This window comes from Oncorhynchus nerka, linkage group LG2 (assembly GCF_034236695.1).
Source record: "Oncorhynchus nerka isolate Pitt River linkage group LG2, Oner_Uvic_2.0, whole genome shotgun sequence".
NCBI lineage: Eukaryota > Metazoa > Chordata > Actinopteri > Salmoniformes > Salmonidae > Oncorhynchus > Oncorhynchus nerka.
Window position 1 is genome coordinate 66,158,445 of NC_088397.1, and position 22,076 is coordinate 66,180,520.

General features: G+C 41.1%; 1 non-coding gene and 1 pseudogene across 1 annotated transcript; one reads left to right on the top strand and one right to left on the bottom strand.

Annotated features, from left to right (window-relative positions):
- LOC115131471 (transmembrane and coiled-coil domains protein 2-like) overlaps positions 1 to 21,665 on the top strand; it is a 53,864-nt pseudogene extending 32,199 nt beyond the window's left edge.
- On the bottom strand, positions 12,313 to 12,385 carry trnaf-gaa (transfer RNA phenylalanine (anticodon GAA)). The gene has a single exon. It is a non-coding gene; the product is annotated as a tRNA-Phe (tRNA).
- Positions 21,666 to 22,076: the final 411 nt, after the last annotated feature.

The window sequence follows — 22,076 nt, forward strand, 5'->3', positions numbered from 1 at the left end:
GAAACTATGGGTGGGATTCTTCAATTAAATGTTTGTTGTCATTCAACAAGAGCCGATTCGTTTTCATGTACATTTTTCCACTTGAGAAAAACTGCACCAAACATACTAGTTAGCTGTGAAATTGCACGACTAAGACACCCTTGGCAAATCAGTTGTGTTATGACAAGTCAGGGGTGGTATGCTGAAGATAGGCCTATTTTGTAAAAGACCAAGTCCAAATTATGGCAAGAACAGCTAAAATAAGCAAAGAGAAACAACAGTCCATTACTTTAAGACAAGAAGGTCAGACAATACGGAAAATTTCAAGAACTTCAAAAGTTTCTTCAAGTCAGTTGCAAAAACCATCAGGCGCTATGATGAAACTGGCTCTCATGAGGACCGCCACAGGAAAGGAAGACCCAGAGTTACCTCTGCTGCAGAGCATAAGTTTATTAGTGTTACCAGCCTCAGATATCGAGAATGTAACAATGGATCCTGATAATTAGGACAGCGGCACTGGTAATTAGTGCCTTTAGCAGAGGACTCATCTGTCCGAGGGCTATCATCGCGGTCCAATGCCACCAGCACGACACACATGGATCCACAAACCACCCACACAGCACACAGTCTCACACGCCCTCTCTCCCTCTCCCTTTCTTTTACCCTGTTCATATTTCTGTTTCTCCTTCCCTGTCTCCTGTGTGTTCCTGGCGGAAGGAGCTGCTGTCTCTGTGTAAACACAGCCCTGAGCCACTGAGTACACAGCATTAGGCCTACATAAACACCCCATGGGACCAGGACAATGAGCAGGTCTCACCAGTCCTGGTTGCCTAGCTCACCTCAACTGCTATTTACCAAACCTCTCATCTGTAGCCGATAGACGCACTATCACACACGCACTAAATGTCACCTCACAAAGTCACTGTGACACATTCACACACTCTAATCCTTCCGGCCTTCTCAAAAATGGCACCTCATCCTTGTGTCTGTGAGGTGTGGTGTGGTTGACGGTGGGTAAGTTGTTTAAAGATGGTCTAGCTGCCGTATTCTCTATATTCTCTACCTCACTTACTGTCTGGCCTTGGCATACCAGTTATTATCTGTCATCAGAGGACTTACTGGAGTGGTCACTATGGTCATATGTCCTCCTCACAGACCTTTAGGGGGGAGGGGGGGGGGGTAATAAGAGTTAGGGTTTCTGCTGATGTACACATACATACACACACATGCGCACGCACGCACACACACAAACACATACACGAACACTCATGTATGAATGAACATACTTCACACACTTCCCTCTCCACGCCCTGTTCTGTGCCGTCTTCATTTCCCAGCCGACCAGGACACAGCTGCAGGAGGAATGATATAAACCAGAGGTCACAGCAACACTAACAACAGACAACATCCAGGAATAGCGTCTTGTGCCTGTGCACACTGAAGATTCCTTCTGGCCATGTTAGAAAAACATGCAGGTTCCAACACAAGAGCCAATGGACAGACATACCACATTCTTGGCCTGACCCTTAGTATTGGAGTATTGGAAGTCCCTCTGAAGGAAAATTACAACCACCAAGTCATGCCACATAGCATCTCACATTACACCTCCCTACATCAACAGCGCAAAGCCCTTATAACATTAAAGGAAGGGTGATAAAGTAATCAGTGTCAGATTTATGTGAGAAAAAAAGGCAGATCAAAATAACCCTGCTTGGGTAGCTAAAAGAGATGTGTGATAGGGGGTTTGGCATTTTCCTAAATATCTCTAAAACCATATAAATTGCCACATCAAAATATTATCAAATCAGACTATGCTGTGGTGATGGGGGTAATTTAGGAATCCTTTGAACCTTTCAATATGTATACCCTCTCCCCTGTTTTGGAACAAAACAATGATAAGAGCGACTTTCTCTGAACATTGCACTAACTTCCAGCCATTGCAATGAGCAGGTCCTCCTATAGCTCCTCCCAGCAGCCTCCTCTGGTCCATGTTTCAAATATGTGCCAGACGGGTTTGGGCACTTCAATGCTGATTTAATGCAGAATACAAAACTGTATGGAAAACAGGATTGAAATGAGTTGCACATCACTGATACGCCACTGATGATGAGTGGATGGATTACAAAATGAAACAATGCACCTCTGTTGCCCGCTGGGAGTGTGTGGGTCAGATATGTTTCTCACGGAGCAGATCCATTACACAATGGGATGATTTTTCTCAGTTGAAGAGAGATGAGACATAACACGCATTCTGTTCTTTCTGCTGGTGGAAGGTTGTCTTGCTGCAGGGTGTGACGGGAAAAAGCACATGGATCTCCATGGCACTGTCTAAAGGTACAGATTAACACACTGATTAACTGAAGAAAGGTTGACTCCAAGTTCAATGCACTGACTGATACACAGCAAACAGCACAAAACAGAATATGCCTTCACTCTACGTTGGGCTAGTAACCGAAAGGTTTCTGGTTCGAATCCCAAAAATCTGTCAATGTGCCCTTGAGCGAGAAACTTAACCTTAATAACTCCTGCATGTTGCTATGGATAAAGTGTCTGTTAAAATGTAAGTGAAATGATGATGATGGAGGTGATCTCAGATTTATATGTAGTGGTGAACTGAATAAACACTCCTTGTGCCACAGGCTTGCCCAGAGACACTGAATTAATGAAACCAACAAGCAACAATTCTCTACTTCTCTTTAAGATCATACTGTTTCAGTGCTAAAGCTAAATTCACTATTGAATACACATTTGGTCTACAGATGTAAGATATTAATTTGATCACCCATTTTTTTTTTGCTGAAAATGTTCCTGGACAGCAGGAAATGCTAACTTGTTGTATATTCAAGGTTTAAATAGGCTTCAAAAGTAAATAATTTACACTTTAAAATGTCAGACTTGATTTGCCCTAACGTAAAATGTATCAACCCCATTTTTTTCCAAATAATTATAATAATTGACATTTCTTGTTGCTGCAGGAGTATTTTCCTGCTGTAGTAAACTGGCTCAAATTAAGATGTTACATCTGTATGTTGCATTACAGTCAATTTCCATTGAGCGTGAAGTCTCAAAGATGTCAGTGTTGGAATATTTGGCTTGGTACCATTTTACCCTCCAACCCCCCCTCTCTTTATCTCTCTCCCTCAACCCACCCCTGCCAAAACAACATATCGAGAGAACTTCCAGGAATCTATTATTTTGGTTGCTCTGTAAAAGAACATGTTGTACATCTGGCGTGTGATTGGCTAGGGACAGTTCAACTTTCACAGAGTTCACAGTCAGTGCACATACCTGTGTTTGGGTGAGGGGAATTTCTGTTGTGGCTAGAAAACTTTGCTTGATGTAAACTAAGTTAATTGTTTACTGACTAGCTCTGCAGCATGTTGACATAAACCTCCATTAGATTTTGTTGTTGTGTATGTTTGTGTATTATGTGTTTTGTTATGGTACCAGAAAATGTCACCTCTGTAGTTCCTGGAAGCAAAGTCAGTCTGTTGTGGTGTGGGTGTCTAGACGTGGTTCTGAGCAGCAGTCCTGGTGTCACCAGGGAGCCTTTGTGTGTTTGTCATCAGGGAGTCAGTGAACAAACTGTTTATAGGCTGCTGAGTGCTCTTGCTGCCAGCTCAGGCAAAAACATATTTGTGGTGTGTGTGCATGTTAGCATGCACTTTTGCATGTCTGTACATGTGAGTGGGTGTGTGCGCATATGTGAGTGTGTTTTTATGTGTGGGCTGTTGTATGAGAGTATTACCCCCTGGGCACGCCACGTAATTTCAACAATTGGGTCAAATTTGGTTGAGACATTGAGCAATGAGATTACAACCTATATTCACCCACTTAAAATGACAGCCAAAAGTTTGTAGAATTCCCAACATGTTATCACTATGCTTTCAACCATCTAAAAACCCCACAACATTTCATTGGAAAAACATTGCTTGATTTTTGGTTTAGTTCTCACCTAAATGTGTTATCATGGCTAAATGTGCTTATTTATACAACTTTATTATTGTTATTTTTTATTATTGAATATCCAAAACATACAGTATACTTGAAGTGAAGCCGCTTAACAACTACATCATACCAGTCATCATACCAGTCATCATACCAGTCATCCAACAGATTCCCATTCAGAGTGACACACAGAAGCATCCAGGGTCAATGCCCTGCTCAAGGGCACGTTGACAGATCTACCACCAGGCTAAAAATGTGAACCCGAACCTTCCAATATCCCCCCCCAAAGTTCCCCAATAGCGGTCTCTCAACCATTTGAGACCCCTCCCACAGCCCCCCAAGAAGAAAAATTAAAATAAAAAAACAATTAATTCCATTCCCCACCCCCCAAGAACCTCCCCAATGCACCAACAACCAAGAGAATGAACTAAAGAGAAAAAAGAGAAAGACAGAAGAAAACAGCAAACAGTGCTAAAAAATACATTAAAAAATCATTCTAAAAACATGTATAGAATGTATTTATAAATAAAAGACAAAGGACTGTTACAAGGACTGCACAATTAAAATCATAACAGCAATGCCAGCTGTATATGTTTGTGTGCATGTCTGGCACTATTACATGTATGTGTGTGTTTTTGTATGCGTTTACTTGAATGAGAGTGTGTGTATATGCATGTGTACAAACACCTGCACGGCATCAGCCTCAGGCAAACCGGCATTAGTTGTCAAAACACTGCCCCTCAGTGTCATTCAAACATACTTTTTCTAATGTTTTATGTAGCCTTTGACCATCATTCTATCTACCGCACAACAACTCACACTTGTCTCCAATTCCACATGATGTGATGTTTAACACACAATTTTAATCTATCTAATCGAATAGTTTCCACAGATTGCGAGTTGAGAGTACTAGTTATTAGTAATTGACTGACCCGGTCTCTCCAGATCTCCTAACAGTACTATTTCTAGGGTCAATTTTAGATCAATGCTCGGCATTTTCAGACATTGCTAAACCTGAGTCCAGAAACAGGCTACCTGAGGGCAATACCAAAATAAATGGTATATTGTTTCTGTATACTCACAACAAAATCTGCAGAGCTTCGATGATTTTTTATGCCCCAAATATTCAACATTTTGTTGGTGGCAAGAATTCTTTATAATAATTTTAGCTGAAAAGCACGAAGTCTTGAATCTTGCGTTGTTTTATATATCAACTCAGACACCCTGTACCATGGAATCGGTACATCAAAAATCTCTTCCCAACTATTTTGCAATCTGTATGCCACAGTTGTCAACATCCTGGTCCTCAAATGAAACTGGTATACTTTCCTATTTTTATTTCATAGGCAGTTTTAATCCTTTATATTGGGCAGACAGACCAGTTTCCTACCTCCTCCCACTGCCACCTGCCTCCTCCATTTTTGGGGTAATGCTGTAATTAATTGGTTGTACTCTTGGATTGAGCAGACCTTCCCGTACAATTCTGATGACTCCATGAAGGACATAACTTCATTTAAGAACAAAACACCCTTTTCAAACATGTTTACCTCTCCATGGTTGCATGCAAGGTTAAGGTAAAAAACCTGTCTGATCAGGATGAACAATACCTGGTAAAACTCTTGTAATTCTGAGTGCTATGCATTTCGCTAGTACATTTGCATCACAACATTGAAGTGCAAGGGGCCTTTTCTTTATATAGACTGGGACTTTGTCTTTGCCATCTGGGTCTTGTTTTAGAAATTTAGAAATCAGACCTCCCAGCTGAGTACCTGACAGACTACCAATTCTAAAGGAGTAGTTCAAATAATCTAACAATGGAGCTTTTAGAATGTAAAAAAAGGCTTGATATACAGTTGAAGTCGGAAGTTTACATACACTTAGGTTGGAGTCATTAAAACTCATTTTTCACAAATTTCTTGTTAACAAACTATAGTTTTGGAAAGTCAGTTAATAAATCTACTTTGTGCATGACACAATACAGTTTTCCAACAATTGTTTACAGACAGATTATTTCACTGTATCACAATTCCAGTGGGTCAGAAGTGTACATACACTAAGTTGACTGTGCCTTTAACTTCTTTGGGGTAGGGGAAAGTATTTTCACGTCCGGATGAAAAGCGTGCCCAGAGTAAACTGCCGGCTACTCAGGCCCAGATCCTAGGATATGCATATTATTAGTAGATTTGGATAGTTTCTAAATCTGAAGTTTCTAAAACTGTTTGAATGATGTCTGTGAGTATAACAGAACTCATATGGCAGGCAAAAACCTAAGAAAAAAAATGGAAATCTGAGGTTTGTAGGTTTTCAACTCTTATCCTTGCTTATCCAAGATACAGTGGAAATGGGGTCATGTTGCACTTCCTAAGGCTTCCACTAGATGTCAACAGTATTTAGAACCTTGTTTCAGAAGTCTGCCAGCAGCCACGAGCTCAGTTTCGCACGTTCACGTGAAAGTTACCTCGTGTTCCAGTGCTTTTCTACAGACAAAGGAATTCTCCGGTTAGAACATTATTGAAGATTTATGTTAAAAACATCCTAAAGATTGATTCTATACACGGTTTGACATGTTTCTACGGACTGTAACGGAACTTTTTGGACTATGAGTTTAGATTGTGTACTGAACGTGCGAACAACAAGGAGGAATTTCAACATAAATGATAGACATTATTGACCAACCAAACATTTATTGTGGAACTGGGATTCCTGGTAGTGCATTCTGATGAAGATCATCAAAGGTAAGTGAATATTTTTTAATGCTTTTTCTGACTTCTGTTGACTCCAACATGGCGGATATCTCTTTGGGTTGATTTGTCGTCTGAGCCCCGTACTCAGATTATTGCATGGTTTGCTTTTTCCGTAAAGTTATTTTGAAATCTGACACAAGGGTTGCATTAAGGAGAAGTGGATCTAAAATTCCACGTATAACACTTGTATTTTCATCAACATTTAGTATTTCTGGAAATTGATGTGGCTCTCTGCAAAATCACCGGATGTTTTGGAACTACTGAACATAACGCGCCAATGTAAACTCATATTTTTGGATATAAATATGAACTTTACCGAACAAAACATAGGGGTACCTGTATTGTGTAACATGAAGTCCTATGAGTGTCATATAATGAAGATCATCAACGGTTAGTGATTAATTTGATTTATATTTCTGCTTTTTGTGTCTCCTCTATTTGGCTGGAAAAATGGCTGTGTTTTTCTGTGACTTGGCTCTGACCTAACATAATCGTTTGGTTTGCTTTCGTCATAAAGCCTTTTTGAAATCGGACACTGTGGCTCGATTTACAACAAGTGTATCTTTAAAATGGTGTAAAATACATGTATGTTTGAGGAATTGTAATTATGGGATTTCTGTTGTTTTGAATTTGGCGCCCTGCAGTTTCACTGGCGAGGTGAGATGCTACCGTCCCACATACCCTAGAGAGGTTAAACAGCTTGGAAAATTCCAGAAAATTATGTCATGGCTTTAGAAGCTTCTGATAGGCTAATTGACATCATTTGAGTCAATTGGAGGTGTACCTGTGGATGTATTTCAAGGCCTACCTTCAAACTCAGTGCCTCTTTGTTTGACATCATGGGAAAATCAAAGGAAATCAGCCAAGACCTCAGAAAAGAAATTGTAGACCTCCACAAGTCCTGTTCCTTCTTGGGAACAATTTCCAAACGTCTGAAGGTACCACATTCATCTCTACAAGCAATAGTACGCAAGTATAAACACTATTGGACAACGCAGCCGTCATACAAGTCAGGAAGGAGACGCGTTCTGTCTCCTAGAGATGAACCTACTTTGGTGTGAAAAGTGCAAATCAATCCCAGAACAACAACAAAGGACCTCTTGAAGATGCTGGAGGAAACAGATACAAAAGTATCTATATCCACAGTAAAACGAGTCCTATATCGACATAACCTGAAAGGCCGCTCAGCAAGGATGAAGACACTGCTCCAAAACCGCCATAAAAAAGCCAGACAACGGTTTGCAACTGCACATGGGGACAAAGATCGTACTTTTTGGAGAAATGTCCTCTGGTCTGATGAAACAAAAATAGAACTGTTTGGCCATAATGACCGTCGTTATGTTTGGAGGAAAAAGGGGGAGGCTTGCAAGTCGAAGAACACCATCCCAACCGTGAAGCACAGGGGTGGCAGCACCATGTTGTAGGGCTGCTTTGCTGCAGGAGAGACTGGTGCACTAAACAAAATAGATGGCATCATAAGGAAAGAAAAGTATGTGGATATAATGAAGCAACATCTCAAGACATCAGTCAGGAAGTTAAAGCTTGGTCTTCCACATGGACAATGACCCCACGCATACTTTCAAAGTTGTTACAAAAAGGTTTAAGGACAACAAAGTCAAGGTATTGGAGTGGCCATCACAAAGCCCTGACCTCAATCCTACAGAAAATGTGTGGGCAGAACTGAAAAAGCGTGTGTGAGCAAGGAGGCCTACAAACCTGACTCAGTTACACCAGCTCTGTCAGGAGGAATGGGCCAAAATTTACCCAACAACTGTGGGAAGCTTGTGGAAGGCTACCAGAAACATTTGACCCAAGTTAAACAATTTAAGGCAATGCTACCAAATACTAATTCAGTTAAACTTCTGATCCACTGGGAATGTGATGAAAGAAATAAAAGCTGAAATAAATAATTCTCTCTACTATTATTCGGACATTTCACATTCATAAAATAAAGTGGTGATCTTAACTGACCTAAGACAGGGAATCTTCCCAACTGTCCCGATATCTGTTCTATCTGTCCCATTATCTAGTTTTATACCATGGAATTGTTGATTACTTTTTGCAAATCCAGTGTATTTTACACATAGATTCCACGTTACAATACCTTGGGAAATTGCATTGAAAACGTTAATTCAACCAGTTTGTGCCCTGTGGGTAGGCTCTAGTTTCAAAGTAAAGAGGTGGAATGTCTAGAGTACGGGATAGGAGACACATCACAGAGGTTTTGTGTGCATGGCTGTGTGTGCCTATATCTTCCTCTCTCTCCTGTCTAGGAACCATTTGACCTCCAAAAACCACTCCAACAGCGAACTATTAGTTGCCTCAAACCCTTTTAGGTGACAGCCATCCTGTTTCCTCTCCTACTCAAGTACACGGGTGATTTACAGCACGTGGCTTGTTTAGCCTCGCTAGTAGAATAGGGTCTACGCAAGTTCATTCTACCAGATCTATGATAGAGGAAGTGTATTAAGATATAGCGGGGGTTTATGAGGAAGTGGGCCTATTTGGGGCTTCTCCTGAAGGAAATGAGAGGTTCATCCGGTCCCCCTACCCGCTTCGCTGGCTCAGCCACTCAGACCATTGTGTGACATTTAAATCTACTAGACTAGACATCTCTAGACTGACATTTAACAAATGGCTCTGTGGGCATACAAATACAGGGAGATTCTGAGAGTACATGATTCAACAGAAGACAGTATCTCTGATCAATCCTCCACGGAGCAATACAAAGTGCAGGCCAGGCCAGCTGTGTGTGAGCTATTATCCTTGCTTACCAGGCTTATTATAAGACCCACAGGACAGACTAGAAAAGCCATTTCTACTGTTAGTGCTAAGTGACTGTGGATAAGTGTAAATGTACGCACTGCTTCAGTGACACCAAATTTACATCTGTGCTGATGAGGCCTCATCTACCCCTTCTATCTCAGCCATTTCACATTCAAAGCATCATATCATTAGTGTATCCCCTCCCCCTGCCCACAGCAGGGTGCTGGCATTACTAGTTGTTCTGATGATGGTGGTAGGAGTTCACTTCTTGGCGCACCCATCCCGTTAGCGGGATCATTTTCGTCAACATCCTCTGAATTGCAGAGCGCAATATTCAAATTAAATTACTAAAAATATTTCATTTTCATGAAATCACAAGTGCAATATAGCAAAACACAGCTTAGCTTGTTAAAAATCCACCTGGTATGTCAGATTTCAAAAAAGCTTTACAGCGAAAGCAAACCAAGCGTTTGTGAGGACACCTGTCTCAGTAGACAAAACATTACAAACAGCTAGCAACAAAGTAGATTGGTCACGGAAGTCAGAAAAGCAATAAAATGAATCGCTTACCTTTGATGATCTTCGGATGTTTGCACTCACGAGACTCCCAGTTACACATTAAATGTTCCTTTTGTTCCATAAAGATTATTTTTATATCCAAAAACCTCCATTTGGTTGGCGCATTTTGTTCAGAAATCCTAAGGCTCGTGCAGGTCATGACGGGCAGATGAAAATTCCAAATAGTATCCATAAAGTTCGTAGAAACATGTCAAATGTTTTTTATAATCAATTCTCAGGTTGTTTTTACAATAAGTAATCGATAATATTTCAACCGGACCGTAGCTTTTTCAATAGGAGATAGAGAGAAAATGTCTGCTCCAAGCTGTTGCGCTTGCAAAACTGGGACACACAGCCATCCACTGATGCGATGTGATCGTTCTCGCTATTTTTTCAGAATAAAAGGCTGAAACTATGTCTAAAGACTGTTCACACCATGTGGAAGCCATAGGGAAAGGAATCTGGTTGATATCCCTTTAAATGGAGGGAAGGCATGCAATGGAACAGGGAGCTTTCAAAATAAGAGGCAGTTCCTGGTTGGATTTTCCTCAGGTTTTCGCCTGCAATATCAGTTTTGTTATACTCACAGACAATATTTTGACCGTTTTGGAAACTTTAGAGTGTTTTCTATCCTAATCTGACAATTTATGCATATTCTAGCTTCTGGGCCTGAGAAATAGACCGTTTCATTTGGGTACGTTTTTCATCCAAACATCAAAATACTGCCCCCTACACTCAACAAGTTAAACACTGGAGTTGTACAGTACAGTCTAGCTACTGTAAACACCACCTCTATAGGAGGAGTGATTGGCCAAACAAATGTTACATAAAGTGCTTTGGGAATCAAAACACCTGTAGATGAAGGACCCCCAGCTGAGTTATCATGCTACTGCACCTCTCCTAGAGGTCTTCACATCATCAACTGGGCCCTTCAATAGTACAGTATAATACATAGGGCATGTACACTAACAATAAATTCAAGAGAAAGTCTGTGCGTGAGAAACAGAAGACCAGTACTTTATCCTTCCAGCACAAACAAACCCTACCCAAATCAAATTGTATTAGTCACATACACATGGTTATGTGTAAGTGCCCAAACCCTGCCCTGCAATAAAGATTAAACAGACAGATATGACTGGTCAGTATTTGTGTTTGTGCCTTGGGAAATCACTCAATAACCAGGAGGGATGCAGGATCTGGTCTTAAATGCCCAGTGCAGTCAACATTATGTTTTACCTGTGTTTTATTTCATATTGTTGTTTCTATGTCAAACAGTTTTATTACATTTCAGTCTTCTGTGATGTATATAAAGTGTAATATTGGGATGAAATATAAAAATGTAATATCTGACATGGTACAGGTGTCTTCTTTTTTTTAAAGCCCATAACCATGTGTGTGAGATTGTTCAAAGTAGATTTGTTTCAAAGTAGATTTGTTTAAGACTACCAATAATCACTCTGTGTGACCCTGATTTAGCCCACTGCAGTAAAAGGTTCAAACATGTGATCAGTGATATTTCCTGATAGCGCATGCAAACACTATGAGAAACCGCCAACCTACAATCGTAAATTATTCATAAGTTAACCTGTTGTAAGTAGACGTAATATGAGTGTCTTTAAACGTGTGCATAATATAAAGTCAGTTTGCTGTATTTGATGCGGTGCATATGGTACACTCAGAGTTGTCCATTCATAACCTATTATAAATATTTTTTTGTCACTGGAATGTTCCTGCCCATGTTACAATGGTGCTTCAAATGGCCATGCAAATAAAACCCATATTAAACTGTCATCATCTGGGTTTAGTAATAAGAACCCAAGAGAAAAGGGGTCAAGCTACTTTACTTTGTTCTGTTTGTTCCAAGCTGCTGTAATCTGTTTGACTCCAACCTCCTTGGATCTATTTTGTCGTAATAAAACAATATTTTACTGTATTTGTGAGTACCGTCCGCTCTGTTCTATTGTAAAGCATGAATATCAGACAGCTGAACCCTCCTGTGAGTAAGGAGATGGAATAGTCTGGTATTACACAGGCCACAGTCAAAGAGCAGCCTGAGTGGAAACTAAGAGTACAGTAAATGAATAGGTCAACATCGCCCCCTGCTGAAATTCTGTAACATCATTATTGAGGCTGCTTTATTGACAGTAGCCTACACAAATTACAAGCGTATTTTTGCTGGATACAATACATGATAGAACGGCAACGTTATTACATCATGGATTCAGGTAGTAGGGTTGATCGAAAGTCCTACTTTCGCCGTTTCCGAGTAATAAGGAATTTTAAGAAAGCAAGCCAAAAAAAGGAGACTCCCTCCAGCTGCCGAAACCCGGGATCGAACCAGGGACATTTAGATCTTCAGTCTAACGCTCTCCCAACTGAGCTATTTCGGCGCTAAGATTTTGCAGTCCATTGTATATATTTGACTATACAATATGTTTAATCAAGAATGCCGTGGAATAGCCATTGGGTGTTGCTCAAACTCCAACAAAAACATGGTTGTTCAGGGCAAAGAAGGACATTAGTATATAATACAACTGCTATCGGCTTGGCAACGGTGAATCTAGAACATTTCTGCCGTGCGCTAACAAGACGCTACCAAGATTTGCCATTTCCAGCCAACCAGAGACGGCACCGGAAGCAAGCAACGACCACCAAGAAATGTCCAATGACAGCAGAGCTGTAGAATTGGCCAATGGAGATAGAGCGAAGGCGGGACCTAGAAGAGGAGTATCTTTTAGGTAATTCGTCACTCATATCTCTCACCCATGAAAAATTATTAATCAGGAAAGTTTTAAAACGAAAGTATTTTTTAGCACACTGTTGTAGGTATCTTGCAGGTCGTTGCACTCATGTTTGTAGTGTAAAGAAGAGAGAAAAAAATCAACACTGTAAAATCCTGCAGAATGATCTACATTTACATTTTAGTCAGACACTTATCCAGAACACCTTACAGTTAGTGCATTCATCTTAAGATAGCTAGGTGGGATATCCACATATCACAGTCATAGTAAGTACATTTTTTCCTCAATAAAGTTGCTATCCGCAAAGTCAGAGCTAGTAAGGGAGTAAAAATCTTTTATAATGGGAAGAAATAATCTGCAGATGCTCACAGCTCCACACATCCATGTGTGTGTGATGTCAGTCAAGATGAAGTGCAGGCCCAACCAGAGCCATGTATTTAGAGAGTTGGGCCAACACGGTTTCTGCATTATGATGCAGTTAAATGACACTTCAAAATTCTATGGCTGCACTGTTAGCTTCCCATTAACATTACATGGGGAATATAAAAACAATATTATAAAACTGAATCTTTACAGTGAGCATGATGATGCATTTACATGACACTACGTAAGGGATAATCGACGAGGTGCTATGCATTCTATGGAAAATAATGAACAACATGGAGGGTTCCATGACACGCTAGAGGAGTGGAACTGACCTTCCATGGAGTTGCATTATTTTCCAGAGAACACGCAGAGCCCTAAGTTGATGATCCTTTTATACCATGGCTATAATTGAACACATTTGCCACTAGAAATGTGTTCATTTTTTGGTAGAAATGTGTTCAACATCCACTGAAGTAGCTAGCAAGTTTACTAGATAATAGTTGCCTTGGTAATCAAACAAACAGACTTGCAAGTTTAGCTAACCAAATCTTCAGTCCTAGTTTTCAATACTGTTTTCAATTAGACTTTTCCGTTCAAAAGTAGCTCAAACAAAACATGCAAAAATTCTACCATGCAAATATTCCATGCATTATAGGGTAATAATGCACACTCTAGAATGTATTATTTGTATTATAAAATGAATTATAAACTGGGTGATTCGAGCCCTGAATGCTGACTGGCTGACAGCCATGGTATATCAGACTGTATACCATGGGTATGACAAAACATGTATTTTTACTGCTCTAATTACGTTGGTAACCAGTTTATAATACCAATAACACACTTCAGGGGTTTGTGATGTATGGTCACATACACGTGTTTAGCGATGTTATTGCGGGTGTAGCGAAATGTTTGTGCTTCTACCTCCGACAGTGCAGTAATATCTAACAAGTAATATCTAGCAATTTCACAACGTATACCCAATGCACACAAATCTAAGTAGGAACGGAATTAAGAAAATATACATACTGTATATGCACGAGCGATGTCAGAGCGGCATGGACTAAGATACAGTAGAATAATATAGAATCAAGTATATACATGAGATGAGTAACGCAAGATGTGTAAACATGATTAAAGTGACTAAGATACAGTAGAATAGTATAGAATACAGTATATACATACAGTTGAAGTTGGAAGTTTACATACACCTTAGCCAAATACATTTAAACTAAGTTTTTCACAATTCCTGACATTTAGTCCTAGTAATAATTCCCTGTCTGTTAGGATCACCACTTTATTTTAAGAAAGTGAAATGTCAGAATAATAGTAGAGAGAATGATTTATTTCAGCTTTTATTTCTTTCATCACATTCCCAGTGGGTCAGAAGTTTACCTACACTCAATTAATATTTGGTAACATTGCCTTTAAATTGTTTAACTTTGGTCAAATGTTTCGGGTAGCCTTCCACAAGCTTCCCTCAATAAGTTGGGTGAATTCTGGCTCATTCCTCCTGACAGAGCTGGTGTAACTGAGTCAGGTTTGTAGGCCTCCTTGCTCGCACACACTTTTTCAGTTCTGCCCACACATTTTCTATTGGTTTGAGGTCAGGGCTTTGTGATGGTCACTCCAATACCTTGACTTTGTTGGCCTTTTTGTAACAACTTTGGAGGTATGCTTGGTGTCATTGTCCATTTGGAAGACCCATTTGCGACCAAGTATTAACTTTCTGACTGATGTCTTGAGATGTTGCTTCAATATATCCACATACTTTTCTTTCATCATGATATCATCTATTTTGTGAAGTGCACCAGTCCCTCCTGCAGCAAAGCAGCCCTGCAACATGATGCTGCCACCCCTCGTGCTTCACGGTTGGGATGGTGTTCTTCGGCTTGCAAACGTCCCCCTTTTCCCTCCAAACTTAACGATGGTCATTATGGCCAAACAGTTCTATTTTTGTTTCATCAGACCAGAGGACATTTCTCCAAAAAATATGATATTTGTCCCCATGTGCAGTTGCAAACCGTTGTCTTGCTTTTTTTATGTGTCACGCACTGGTTAGGTCAGGGTGTGATTTGGGGTGGACATTCCATGTTGTCTATTTCTTTGTTTTGGCCGAGTTTGGTTCCCAATCAGAGGCAGCTGTCTATCATTGTCTCTGATTGGGAATCATACTTAGGCAGCCTTTTTCCCACCTGTGTTTTGTGGGTAGTTATTTTCTGTTTTGATCTTTGTTTACTGACAGAACTGTTCACTTTCGTTTTGTTACTTTGTTTGAGTGTTTTTACTGTGGATATTGGTACTTCTGTACCTTTTTCCTCCAGCATCTTCACAAGGTCCTTTGCTGTTGTTCTGGGATTGATTGTAACTTTTTTCATCTCTAGGAGACAGAACGCGTCTCCTTCCTGAGCGGTATGACGGCTGCGTGGTCCCATGGTGTTAATACTTGCGTATTACTGTTTGTACAGATGAACGTGGTATGTTCAGGTGTTTGGTCATTTCTGCCAAGGATGAACCAGACTTGTGGAGGTCCACAATTATTTTTTCTGAGGTCTTGGCTGATTTCTTTTGATTTTCCCATGATGTCAAGCAAAGAGGCACTGAGTTTGAAGGTAGGCCTTGAAATACATCCACAGGTACACCTCCAATTGACTCAAATGATGTCAATTAGCCTATCAGAAGCTTCTAATGTCATGACATAATTTTCTGGAATTTTCCAAGCTGGTTAATTAAAGGCACAGTCAGCTTAGTGTATGTAAACTTCTGACCCACTGGAATTGTGATACAGTGAATTTTAAGTGCAATAATCTGTCTGTAAACAATTGTTGGAAAAATTACTTGTCATGCACAAAGTAGATGTCCTAACCAACTTGCCAAAACTATAGTTTGTTAACAAGAATTTTGTGGAGTGGTTGAACAAGATTTAATGACTCCAACCTAAGTGTATGTTAACTTCCGACTTCAACTGTATGAGATGAGTAATGCAAGATATATAAACATTGTCAAAGTGACTAATGTTCCATTACCTAAGGTGGCCAGTGATTTCTAGTCTATGTCTATAGAAAGCAGCCTCTAATCTGCTAGTGATGGCTTTTTAACAGTCTGATGGCCTTGAGATAGAAGCTGTTTTTCAGTCTCTAGGTCCCAGCTTCGATGCACCTGTACTGACCTCACCTTCTGGATGATAGAGGGTTTAAAACAATGAGTGGTTACAGGCGCACAATGTGTTTATTGTGGATAGTCTTATTAATGTTGTACAGAGCTATGTATTTAAAGAGTTGGGCCAATGCAGTTTCTGCATTATGCTGTATTTACTTAACACTTCAACATTCTATGACAGCCATGCTACTGTAGCTCTCCATTAACATTACATGGGGATTATTGAAAAAATACAGTAAAACTGAATGTCTATGAGCATTGTGATGCATTTACATAACACTGCAACATTTTATGGTAGCCATGTTATGTCCCTATTAACATTAAATGGGGATTATTTCAACAATGCTATGTACATTTTTTTTTTTAATGTTACGTAACTCTCTATGGCTTTGATGTTCAGTGCTGTGTCATAATCAGTGTAATTACCAGATACATTCTATTCCATAAAATGAAAATCCTGTAACCTGGTGATGTCATAAGTGGTCTACAAAACAATTTGAAGCTATGGCAATTTGAACTATGCAGTTATGTATTTATTTTTTCTTTAAAGGTAAGACAGTTGTACTCATATTTTCCCAAAATCAACCGGATACTTCATTCGTTAAAATTAGCACTGAACGGAGGGGAAATCTATCAATTGATAGTACAGATTTTTGTTTATATAATTATGGTTAGAATCAATGCACTGTCCATCATGATTTCTTAGAAGTAGTTTATGCACTGTTAAAATGGTATTTACACACATCGTTGAAGGCAGCTCTGTCAGGAGCCTCCTGCCTACTTCAGCCATGCTGAAGATCTGAGACTGGGGGCTGGAGGTTGGGCGAGGAAAGAATCACCACATCTGTCATTGTGATGGTTTTTTGCTTTAAAAATATATTTTACTGTCTAATGCAGCCCTCGCATAAATTATATTCACTCCACTCTCTTTACCTGCACTCTATCACGCCTGCCTCCCTACCGCTGGCCCTTTTAGCTGGATTAGAGCAAGGGGACAATGTTGGGCCTGCCCCCCTCAGCCAGCCATGGCGCCTCTGACGCCTCTCACCTCAGCATAGATGGGGCATGGGCTGTGGCAGAGGTGGGAGCTGTGGCCAGAGGGGCTGAAGAGTCAGTGGTTGTCGAGGCCCAACGGACACACACTGCTCTGGAGCAGCTGCAGCAGAAGATCTTGAAGATCACTGAGCAGATTCGCATAGAACAGGAGGCAAGAGATGACAACGTGGCTGAGTACTTCAAGCTGGCCCACAATGCCAATAGGCATCAGGCTTTCCGTATCAGACAGGTGTTTGAAAAGAAGAACCAGAAGTCTGCACAGACCATCACCCACCTGCACAAGAAGCTAGAGCATTATCACAAGAAGTTGAAGGAGCTACAGCAGTGTGTGTGTGTGTGTGTGTGTGTGTGTGTGTGTGTGTGTGTGTGTGTGTGAGAGAGAGATGGGTCCTCCATGTCTCAGTGGTCTTCTTTTGAGTTGACACCGTTTCCCCCTTTCACATTACCTCCTTCTCCTTATAGCATGGTCTAGGCCAGCAGCATAACGATGTGCTGGTGGACATGCAGCAGGGGCTGAAGGATGTAGGGGCCAACATACGAGCAGGGATCAGTGGCTTTGGTGGAGGTGTGGTGGAGGGGGTCAAAGGAGGGGTGTCAGAACTCACTCATACTGCTGTGGTATCTAAGCCAACAGAGTTTGCCAGCTTGATCTGCAACAAATTTGACAGCACAGACACCATAGAGGACGCTGTAGAGGGGCATTCAGACAACGCACCCCTGAGTGGCAGCTTCACCTTGGCCTCCAGCCCCAAGTACGGCAGTGATGACGAGTGCTCCAGTGACGGTAGTGATGACGAGTGCTCCGGGGCTGGGGGACAAGAGGGGATGTTAGGGCTGGGGTCAGCCAGGCTGGATGGGCACCACCGTCCCAGTTCCTGGGACGCCCAGCTGGTAGACCTGCAGGAGATCAAAGCCAGCCAGGCCCACATGGAGGACGCCATCGAGGACATGAAGAGTCAGCTGCAGAGTGACTACACCTACATGAACCAGTGCCTGCAGGAGGAGAGATACAGGTATGAGCGACTGGAAGAGCAGCTGAAGGACCTGACAGAGCTGCACCAGAAGGAGATGTCCAACCTGAAACATGAGCTGGCCAGCATGGAGGAGAAAGTGGCCTACCAGTCTGATGAGATAACCCGAGATTCTCAGGTAAAGAGGCAGACACGGTGTATAAGCAGCTGTGTAGTGGAGGGTAAACACATGTAAATGCATTTTATTCACCTTTTTTATTTGGAATATTTACCCACCTTTTACATAAAAATGCAATGAAAGTTTAGGGAGCATTACTTTACTCACTGCGAACTACCAACCAATTTCTTTTTACCACTACAGCACTGTGTATAAGATGTACTGAAACACACTGACGTACCACACACCCCCGCAGCTCCCGCAAGGAAATATTTTGGAGATTGGGTCCCTCCTGTCCAGATAGCAAATGATCCATTTTTAGAATGACAGGAAATTAGATATAAAACTGCAAAATGTTCTCTCAGCCTTGTGGCAAAATATGTAGAATAGCAGGAAATTAGCTTTTAAAATTCTAAATTCTCAGCCTTATTGCAAAATATGTAGAATAGCGTGAGATTAGCTATAAAACTGCTAATCTTTCTCACAGCCTCATGGCAAAATGGGCTCCTCAAGTATGAGTGCAGAAACAGAGCCTATACTGTAGTACCCCTGAAGCTGTTGGAACTTTATGTTTGCTGTATTTGTATTTGTACATAATGTACACATGTTATATGTGTGTGTATGTACAGGAAGCAGTGGAGTCGTGCCTGACCCGCATCACTAAGTTGGAGCTCCAGCAGCAGCAGGTGGTGCAGTTGGAGGGCGTGGAGAACGCCAACGCCCGCGCCCTGCTGGGCAAACTCATCAACATCATCCTGGCACTCATGGCCGTAGTGCTGGTGTTCATCTCCACCCCAGCCAACTTCATCACTCCGCTCATAAAGACCCAAGATCGGGGGGCCGCCACCATCCTACTGGCCCTTTTTCTGTTCGTCCTTTGGAAGCACTGGGACTTCCTAGTGCTCTGGCTACTGCCAGGCTGAGCCCTCCACAGGCCAACACCTACACACATTGTTTAAACTTGACCTACCACCTATAAGATATAAATAAATCTTGATACACATGTGGCTGAGAAGATAAGCTTTAAAAAAATACATATTTTTCAACACAAATTGTACCTGCAATTAATCCAAATATTTTTAAACAATATACAGAATATAAAATGTTTTTTTCATCTCATTAAATTGGGAAAATTACCTCCCCAGTAACAAATGTAGGCCAAGGAAATCCTACACTGCTGCCTGCAACATTGAATCATTCCAGAATGCCTGACTCATTATTCTGATTTTGAAGGCAGCTAATCATTTTTTTGTAATCAATTTAATTCAGCACTTAATCAGATCCACGAGGAGCCTAATGAATAATTCAGTGTCGTTCTCTGAGAACCTCCTGGGGTCAAAGATGAACGCTTTTATGACAGGCAGCTAGCTAGCTGCGTCACACAACCGCCACACTGCTGCACACCTCAGCAAGAATAGAATCTGAACTTAATAGTTGCCTGCCCTACAATAGCTTGCTTGAATTTGGAGACTGAGCAATTAGACTATAGGCTGCAGCAGTGCAATATACTGTAAATGATATGGTGGTTGTGGTTTCAACACTATGGTCTAGTGTGGAACACAGTTGTGTAAATCTGTTCTTTGATTGTGGGTGTAAGTTGAGTGTAAATAAAAAATCAATAGGCCTACAAAGCAAGCCTAGGTGGAATTGGCCTGTCTGACCTACTTTTCTAGGCTACATGCTCTCCACAGGCAAATTCTGATGAAAATGGCCTTTTCTGACAGTCTACCTTTCTAGTTTTTCCCACAGCCTGTGATTGGTGCATGCGTAGGAGCATTGCCATGGCTAGGCTATATGATGTTACAGGCGAGAGCTGCGGTAGTTGTGGGGGTGGTGGTTTAGCTCACAGATGCATCACTATGCATCTACATTCTCATCCAGTGTTGACTCTAACCATAAGTGTTTATTCTATCTCTAAATTCATTAAAGGCCCAGTGCACTCAAAAACGTGATTTTTCTGTGTTTTATATACACCGATGTTGAGTTGCACTCTACAAGGTGTGGAAAGCGTTCCACAGGAATGCTGGCCTATGTTGACTCCAAATGCTTCCCACAGTTGTGTCAAATTGCCTGGACGTCCTTTGAGTGGCGGAACATTCTTAATACACACAGGAAACTGTTGAGCGTGAAAACCCCAGCAGCGGTGCACTTCTTAACACAAACCGCCTGGCACCTACTACCATACCCCGTTCAAAGGCACTTACATTTTTTGTCTGGCTCATTCACACTCTGAATGGCACACATATGCAATCCATGTCTCAATTGTCTCAAGGCTTAAAAATCCTTTAACCTGTCTCCCCCTCTTCATCTACACTGATTGAAATGGAATTAACAAGTGACATCAATAAGGGATCATTGCTTCCACCTGGATTCACCTGGTCAGTCTATGTCATGGAAAGAGTGTTCTTAATGTTTTGTATACTTAGTGTGTTTCGACAGTATGAGTTTGGAATAATACTGTGAAATTGTGAACATTATGATAATGCCCTTTTGGTATAAGAGCGGTCTGAAAATAAATTTCAAGCTGTTTAGGTTGGATGGAGTTTTGGCCTGCCTGCTGACATAATCAAGTAGTAAATTAGTTAATAGACCAATAAGAAAGATGGTTCCAGACCTCTGCCAATAACAGCTAGTTTTTCACTTTTCCACTCCCCACTCAGACCACTCCCAGACAGTCCTAGCAAAAATCTTGCTTGAGAAATTGCTCTTTGCTAAGAAGCGATTTTTGTATATTTTTGACCATTTTAATTGAAAACATTCACAGTAATGTACTTATTTGTTACCCAGAAATTATTTGATATTGAGATGAAAATGTCTGCATTAGACCTTTAAAGCAGAGACTTGCTTTTCTATTGGAGGGGGCTATGCAGTGCTTTCTCTCTGTTACTCACTGTGTCCTGTTCCTCTCTCTCCCTCTATCCTCCTCTCTTCCTGCCTTTCCCACTAATCCCACTTTCCCCTCCTATTTTCTCTTTCTTTGCATCCGTGCTCCCCCCCCTCTCTCTCATACTCTCTCCTGCTTCTATTCTTGCCAGTCTTTCTCTCTTTTTCTTTCTCTCTCTCACTCTAACACACACTCTCTGCTGTTTTTCTCCCTCTCTTTCTACCTCTCCCATTTCTCTCTCCCCCAAGGTGACTTTCATTCCTATACAGGCACTGCAGAGGTTTTCCCTTTGTTCTGGAAGGCATAAGAGATGAGAGAGATGAGGAACAAAGACTAGGGGGGAGAAGGAAAGGGATGAGATGAAGGACAGAGTTAGGTGTAGAGAAGGGAACTAATAGGATTAACAGAGGGGTAAAAATCTGTATTGTTATTTGTCGCGTAACCATATCAGTATGGTGCACACACATGCACACCCACACACATACAAAACAACAACATACTGGACGTTAACAATCTGGCTTAATAAGGTAAGGAGAGTGTTAAAGAGGTGAGGTGAGTTAGAGCGTATAGTAATGGAAGGTGTCAGTAAGAGGACAAGTTTACCTGAACACACCAGCATTCATTTTCATTAGCTTCCTATTGTCACAGCATTGTAGAGAGGGAGGAAGGGATAACATATTTTTATTAAAGAAGAGCAGAGTGGCTGCAGTCAGCAGTAAATACTGTAAGAATCTGGGACAGAGATGC